Source organism: Coffea arabica, chromosome 2c (genome assembly GCF_036785885.1).
Source record: "Coffea arabica cultivar ET-39 chromosome 2c, Coffea Arabica ET-39 HiFi, whole genome shotgun sequence".
NCBI classification, from domain to species: Eukaryota; Viridiplantae; Streptophyta; class Magnoliopsida; order Gentianales; family Rubiaceae; genus Coffea; species Coffea arabica.
Window position 1 is genome coordinate 63,031,764 of NC_092312.1, and position 8,423 is coordinate 63,040,186.

Sequence of the window (8,423 nt, forward strand, 5' to 3'; positions counted from 1 at the left end):
AGTTGATAGAATAACAAATCCTTAACCAGTAAATAAACCAAAGCTAAAAGACCAGTTTAACCCAAAAAACTTCGGCAATCAACCATGCAACCAAGAGGACCACCTTCTGGAATAGAACCGAAAGAAAAATGATAGGTTCTGCCAATGCATTTGGGCGGTGAATTGAGGCAGCTGTCAGGATGGAATGCATCACCAAATTGCTGAATAAGCAACAACCGAATGAGAACAGCGTAAAGAAACCAAAAATTGGCGGTGGCTGAGAGCAAAACCAAAGCTGTCGTCCTTTCTTACTTTCTTTCAAAAACAGACTCGAGTGAGTGACAAATGAGAGAGAACAAGGGTAAGAGAAACCAGTTACAACTTAGGTGAGCATCATAATCAATTAGCCAGACCTGAGGAAGGGACTGCAAGAAACGGGAGAATCGAGTGCTAGGAATTGAGGAGTTGGAATAGCAATTCTAGCAGCCTGCGACAAGAAACCTTAGGCAAGAATGGTAACCTTTTCACTGTAACTCGCTGATTAGATAGTATAATTAGCTAAACTTGAGCTGCAGGTAGAGCTAGCTAAGAACTTAGTTTCTGGTGTGAGAAATGTTATGCAGAAACTGTGAAAATTGCAGAAATTGGAACTTATAACTGTTCTTAATATTTCTTAGGATGATAATGTTAAGAATCTGCAATAACTTTATGCTGACTCGGTAAAAATGAATGAATGAATACGCTGCATGTAGTGTTTGAGTAGAAAACTGAGCTTCGACTGAGGAAAGAAACCTGGTGCAGGCTGCTATGCATCAGAATTTGCAACCTTGCGCAGACCTGAGACTTAATCCAGTTTTCCTTTTAAATTCTGGTCATAAACCTCTATGCTTTGCTTATGATAACCTGCAGTAGATTAAGTATCCTCTGCATGAATGATTGAGACCAAAAACTGAGGAAGTGAAGGTAAGAAAATGTCAAACGATAAACTGTGGTCTTGCTGGAAACTTTGTGACTGCAACCGAGAGTGAAAAAGAAAGAAACTTTGGCGATCCTCTACAACTTTAGCTCCTAAACCTGTGTAGTAAGTGTAACATGTCATACAGACCTTAAACCTCAACAAGGAAGATTGAAACCAGTAGAAACTCAACTAAACATTAAAGGAGGAATGAGTGCAGGTGATGGCAGGTTGGTTGGCCGAGGGAATGAAGCAGAGTGTGCTTCTGACCATCCATTTTTTACCCTGAAATGGCGAGAACTGGGTGTCATTGTCTTCATAGGAAATGTAGGTCTATGTATTAGCTTCGAAACGCTATAAAATTTGCCTCAATCCGATAAGTGTAGCTTCAGTTGTGATCAAAACACCAGAGGTTGGCAAAGCTGCCTTTCTCGTTGCCTTTCTCTTTTTCTTCCGAATGCATTCTACTTGATGCTGGCCGTGAGGAAACTTATTTTTTTAACAGCATTTCATCTAATTCCCAACCCTGTAAGCATTCATAAATGATAGTTAAGATTGCTCTGAGATTTAACGACTATATCTAGTTCCACGAGTAGAGTTAAATTAAAGCAAATGAGAGGAAAACTCATGATAGTTATATACCTAAATTGGCTTCTAATCAATTAATATTGTCTTTACAAATATGTTAAAAACTATAAAATTTGAGGGACGAGTGTAGTGGAATAAAATTTAATTTACAAATAACTTAGAGTTTAACTAATTTAAAAAGGGAACCAATGTATATTCATAAGCTTTAAACTTAGCATCTTGAGTAGAAAATGATTTAATCCTAATGTAAACATTTTATAAATTATTAACTTGGAAAGTATGAATATTTCGTGATTCAGATAATAAAGTTAATAAGTCTCGAAATAAATTGGGGAATAAATATTGCGTATATTTTATATTTTAAAGTCAAACCTAATTCGAATAATTTAAATAATAAGTGAACATCTACAAATTATAAATTTACCATGGAATTATCTATTTATCTCAGGAAGTAGCTGCGAGCCAAGAAACAGACCCGAGGGTCGAGAGTAAATTATTTGGATAATTGGTGAGTGTTTTCCGAATTTATGTGTTTAACTGTTTATGTGTATCTAAGTGAAATTATGTGACAAATGTGCTTATCATGAATTATTACTAAATGATTCCTTGTGAAGTGTATCTCAATTGTCCCTCGCCTTCTAAGTCGAAGGTGTACTTTATCGCACTCGGCTTAGTTGAGTTTAAAGGTCGATAATTGACTGAATATTACTGTAAGTGTGCATGAATGTAAGCCGTATGTGTGCCTCACCGCATCGGCTAAACTGGGCCCCAAAACCCTCTGTTTAATGGACTATTCGAGCCAGCAAAGGACTTGGTCAGGTAGGACGGTAACTTTGGGTAAATGTTTCAGTATACTCGAGTATTACCATGAGGTTGGGAGATTATTGAACTGATTATTGAATGTAGGGGATTGTTTATTGTTTTGGAGGACATAAAGAAGTGAATCGGCGGAATGTGCAATAATATTGAAATGAATGCACAATGATAGTGAAATGAGTGTCTCTTGACACTAAAATGAATGCTCAATGATCTTGAAGTGGCTCTAATGCAAGCACCGTATCCTTTTGAAAGTGATTGTTTAGTGAAGTGTTTCCTCAATTGCTTAATGAAAGTGATTGTACAGTAAAATGTGCACTACTTGCTTAATTGTACTAATTTAAGTGTTTAATTAAATGTTGCTTACTCGGCAAACCTCACTGAGTTTTAGCTTAGCCTTTTAGTTTTATTTTTCTTACAGGAGTTGGTGGTCAGGGAACGAATGAGGTATCTTAGGGAGTTAACGTGAAGATTTTTGTGATTGTAAATCCTTTAGTTTCATATTATGGTTGAAACTTTTGTATTGAACTTGGTATTGTAAAAGATTTGAGCGTTTGGTTTTGGTTATCAAAATGTTATCTCTGAAGTTAATGTAAGTAAGTGAGCCCTGACGAGAATCAGGCAGGCGATCCGCTAACTTTTAGGGTATGCCCTAGGAGAATGTGGGGCTGTCACAAGCAAAACTCTCTTTTGATTGTTATGCCAAATTAAAGTTGTTTGAGAAATATTCTCCTATCGTACTATTTTTAAAAATTTTTTGTTCTTATTTTATCCATTAAAATTCCCAAAATCATGTGTTATTCTATAAAATAGAAAGTGAAAAAAATCAAGGAAAAAAAAGGAAAAAATTCAGAAAATTATACATTGTATATCTTTTTCTAATTCTATAGGATTTGACTAGTATTAAGGTTTGCCCGTTTTCATAATGAATTGGGTTGGATATCCAATTAGTTATTTTATTTTAACTTAAACTTGATTATTGATTTTTTTTTTTCATTTCTCAATCAAGGAAAAAATTATCCTGTCAATCTTTTGACTGCTATGCATATTCGAACCACTTTCTTCGAAATCAACACTGAAAAATTCTGAGGCATGAATTTGCTGTATTTGCATGGTAACATTTTTTATACACAAATCACTTTCTTATTCCTCTTGTTTGTGTCTGTAAATACCTTACCTCCTTAATAATGTTCTTTTTTTTTTTTGGCATTAGATGTCAGATGCAAACAATGAAAACATTGTTATTACAATCATAGATGTTGAAGCAACAAAAACTGTAGCCAAATAAGAACCTGAAGGAGAAGAGAAACAAAGGTGAAAAGAGGAAAAGAGAAGTGAAGGTGAGGCCCCAAGTTTGGGCTCATTTCACCAAGATTCCACCAAAGGAGGAGGAATGTACTTGCAATTATTGCAAGAAAGTTTTCTCCTGCCATAGTAAAGGAGGAACAACTCATTTGCATTGACATATATTTGGGGGCATGTGTGTAGCCTACAAAAGAGTCATGGATGGACAACCGTCAAAAGGGCAAATGCTTCTTAACTTCCCCAAAGGTAATTTAGATCAAACTAGTAATTCTGTTTGAAAATTTGATCAAGAGAGTAATCGAAGAGATCTAACAGAGCTTATAATTAATCGAGAGCTACCATTCAATTTTGTTGAAAATAAATCATTTCAAAAGTATGTTTTATGTCTTAATTCGAAGGTTCAATTTGTGTGTAGAAACACAATGAAAAGTGACTATATGAAAATATATGAAGTTGAAGAAGTAAATTGAAGGAGATTTTTTTGCAATCCAAGAGTATGTTTGACAATAGATACTTGGACATCTAAGACGGATCTTCCTTTCATGGCGTTGATTACTCATTTCATAGATAATCATTGGAAATTACATAAAAAAAATTATCAATTTTCTCTTGGTTCCAATGAAGGCATCAGAGGAGAATATATTTCATATAATTATCAATTATTTGTTAGAGTATAATGTTGATAAAATATGTACCATAACTATGGATAATGCTTCAACTAATAATATTGTTGCTAGATGCCTACAAGAGCATTATTCATTTAGAGGTGCATTATTGGTAAATGGGAGAAATATTCAAGTTCATTGTTGGGGTCATGGTCTTAATTTGATTGTTCAAGAAGGATTGGATGAAATTAACGATTGTATTCATAGGGTTAGGAATGTAGTGAAATATGTTAGAGGATCTGCTAAGAGAAAACTTGAGTTTCTACACTATGATAACCAGGAATGTATTCCCAGAAGCAAAATGTTATCTCTAGATATATGTACAAGGTGGAACTCAACATATTTAATGCTTGAATTTGCATTGCATTCTAAGAAAGCTTATGACCGCATGAAAACTTGTGATTTGAACTTCAAAGATCATCCATTGGCTAAAGATTGGGAAAAAGCTCGGATTGTTCATGGTTTTTTAGAAACTTTTTACACTGTCACAAAAATTTTCTTTGGCAGCAAATATTGCATAGCTAATGCGTTTCTTCGTGAAATTTACCGTGTGTTCATATTATTAAGAAAAATTTCTATAGAGGACAGTCCACTTCTTGGAAGCATGCGCAGCTAACATGTTGGTGAAATTTGAGAAATATTGATTAGAAAAGAGCCAAATATCTTGATATCTGTTGCTTTTGTTTTAGATTCCATATTTAAAATGAGAAAATTGAAGACCATCTTTAGCAAGATCTATGAGAGCTATTTAGCACCATGTATGTTAGATCGTGTTCAAAAAACACTTTAGGTTTTTTCATTGAGTATGTAATGGCTTATGAAGTGAGTTGTCAGCAGGATATAACTTCACAAATGAAGAAAACTACAGGGGCAGGCAGCAACACTTCTTCCACAGCAAAAAAGAATTACATGGATGATTTTCATAGCCTTGACAAGGAGGAAGATAACACTTGTAGCAAGACACACTAAAAAGTAGTGTTTACTATACCAACTCCTTCTCAGTCTAAGAGTTAAAATCAACCCCTCTATTAGCTTTTTGAGAGCCAATATTGGTAATGCATATCTGAAACTTTAACTTTTATTATTCGTTGAATAAATTTTTGTGTTGATATAATATTGATTGATTTCTTTTCGTATGTGGCATGTTTGGATTCAAGTCGCAAAGTAATAAAGAAATTCCAATATTTGAAAATATATTGGCTTATGACCATATATTTTATTACTATTTTTTATGTACTTTGAATGAATTAGAAATAAATATTGTTGAAAAAATTCTTGGTTTATATACTTTTAAGAACTATTACTCGTTCATATTTAATTTTAATATTGTAGTCTTATGAATGTTAAATTAGTTTTATAATTTAATAATTATAGTAATTATATTAAGAAAATTGAATAATAAGTAAGCTTGGGTTAAACCCAAATAAGACTTACAATCCGAATAATATGTGAGTTGAGTATGAATTTCACATTTATTAATCCGAAACTCATAACCCGAAACCCGAAAGTGGTACAAATTAAATGAGTTAAATTTAAACTTATGAAAGCCCAGCTCATTCGGCCCAATTGATAGTCCTAACCACAAGGGGTATAGTTGTTATGATCCTATAACTAAATGTCTTAGAGTCTCTCGTCATGTTCTCTTTTGGGAACATAAATTTTTTCAGGCATGTCTACATTTCATGTCTTATCTAATTCTCCACATTTTTTTTACTAATAATCTTATAGATCTATTTCTAGAAGAAAAGTCATCTGTGTAGGTCTTGACAACTTATCTGTCGATCCTCCTAATGACCCTTCTAACCATGTTGATTAGGCTGTAGATTTTGTAAAATCTTCATTATCACCACCTCTAACTTCCTCTTCTTGTCGATCAACCAGAGTAAGAGTTGCTCCATCTTATTTAAGAGATTACCATTGTTATCCTGCCTTGCTACCCTATGTGAGCCTTAAACATATTGAGAGGCTTGTTCTAATCCCATTTGGCAGAAATTAATAACTGAGAATTGCAAGATCTCACCCAAACACATACATGGGAATTGGTTGATCTACCTTTAGGAAAGTCTGCAGTTGGATGCAAATAGGTGTGAGGACCCGAAAATTTTCTTATTTTTTTTACTGGCTTAATTAATAATTTAATTCGACTATTTAAAATTTATTTATATGGAAAAACGCCTCTCTTATGTTTTTAAAGCGTTTTGTTAGAAAAGTTACTATTCGAAAACTCGTTTAGTTCGGAACAACAAGTACACGCTTTTCGAGACTATATTTGAATTAAGAGTATATTAATTTTGGAAAAGTAAGAATGATCACTAGTAAATTGAGAAAAGTCGTGAGGGCTCGCAAAATTTATTTATTTTAAACTCCTGTTACGAGTTTATTTAAATATTTAATTGCCTGTTTGCCCCGAATATTATTTTCTAACCTTTTTAGACCCAATTACATGGAATTATGGCTTACATGTATTTTTAAAATGACTCGTTTCGAAAATTAATTTTTGGAAAGTTAGATTAGTGAGAATAGCGAATACGCGTTTGGAGATAATAACCGATTTGAGAGTACAATAAGCTTGGAAAATTGGAGACTTGTACATTAGCCTTGAAATAGGTATTTTTATGTTTAAGTGCTCAAGTGATAGTTAGTTATACTATCGTTATAAGAATTTCTTGGGAATTTCACTTTATCGCGCTTAAATCGAAAGTACGCATTTTTACGCGCGCGATCAATTAAGGGACTTAAGGCCTTTATTTTTAGACTATTAAGAGTGAATAATAATAGTATGAATGGAAGTGCATTAGAGGTATAGTGCATTAGTAAAACAAATTCAACAGGAAACGAGCACGAAACCCACGCGCGCGCCTAGTAAGAGTTGACTTTTTCCACACCACTTAAAGCTACTATACCATTCTTTCTCCCCAAGTTTTAGCACACAAACAAAACCTTATTTCTCTCTCCTCACTCTATTATTTTCAGCTGGAACCTCCAAGGGGAGAAGGAAGAAAGCTCTCTTCTCCATTTCACCTCAATCTTTGTTCCAAAACCTTCACAAATCATCACACAACTTCCACTTCACTTGGAGAGCAACTTAAGATAGAAGAAGGACATCATCTCACAGTTTTTCTTTGAGTTTTTGGTAACCAAAATTTCTGATTTTATCATCTAAGGAGGTAACAAATGATCAACCTCTTGAATCTTAGTTTATAGAAGTTGTATTGCACATATAACCTCATATATTCATGTGGGTAGCTTTATTTATGTTGGATTTTGGTGAGTGGGATCTATGGACTCCCACAATGGCTTGATGGACTGATTTATTGTTTTGATGTTATTAATGTTGGATTAGTGGTTAATCTAGTGGAAATAGGTTGTATTGTTGAAGGAAAGTTCAAAGGAAATGAAGAAGGAATTTTCCATTTCTGCCCCTGTCCATGCCGTGGCCCTTAGGGCAATTTTTCGTGGTTCTAATGACTGTTTTTTGATGTATATGTGTAATATAGGTTGTATAGAAAGTTTCATCAAAAACTTTCATGATTTGGTTGGCCAAATGATGTGTTTTCGGAAATCAGCAAAACTGGAAATTTTTCCCGTCACTGTCCTGGCAGTATTTTTCAAACGGCCATAACTTTTTACTCCGATGTCGAAATCGAGTGCCGTTTGTGGTACTAGAAACTAGACATTCCCATATTTCTAATAGTATAAAATGTATATCCAGATTCCACCTGAGTGAACCGTACCACTCATTTGAACATGACTGTCCTGTTTCACTGGTTCACTGGAGTCCACGTCCTGAGTTGCAACTTGATGCTCAAAGATGAGCTAGTTGTGGACAGATTTTAAAAATGATTTCTTCTGAGAAATTGTAACCTTATGAATGAAGTTTTCAACGCCACCAACTACGCTCAATTCCAAGTTGAATTGAGTGAGATATGACCAAACTACAGACTTGGATTTTTGTTTGAAAATCCTCTTTTGGCTAGTTAAATGGCCTAGCTTGATTTGGGACTTGTTGTTTTGGAAACTTTGATGTCCAACATCTACCAAACTTTATATTAGATGTTATTTGGACTTTGTTTCACAAATAAACCAGATTTCGGTTGGTTGCATTGGACAAAATG

The 8,423-nt window shown here is 34.1% G+C and overlaps 1 long non-coding RNA gene across 1 annotated transcript; it reads left to right on the forward strand.

Annotated features, from left to right (window-relative positions):
* Positions 1 to 211: 211 nt before the first annotated feature.
* Positions 212 to 5,500, forward strand: LOC140035374 (uncharacterized). Its single transcript, XR_011839523.1, has 5 exons — positions 212 to 494; positions 1,971 to 2,030; positions 2,760 to 3,452; positions 3,552 to 3,889; positions 5,146 to 5,500. It is a non-coding gene; the product is annotated as an uncharacterized lncRNA (long non-coding RNA).
* The last annotated feature ends 2,923 nt before the right edge of the window (positions 5,501 to 8,423 follow it).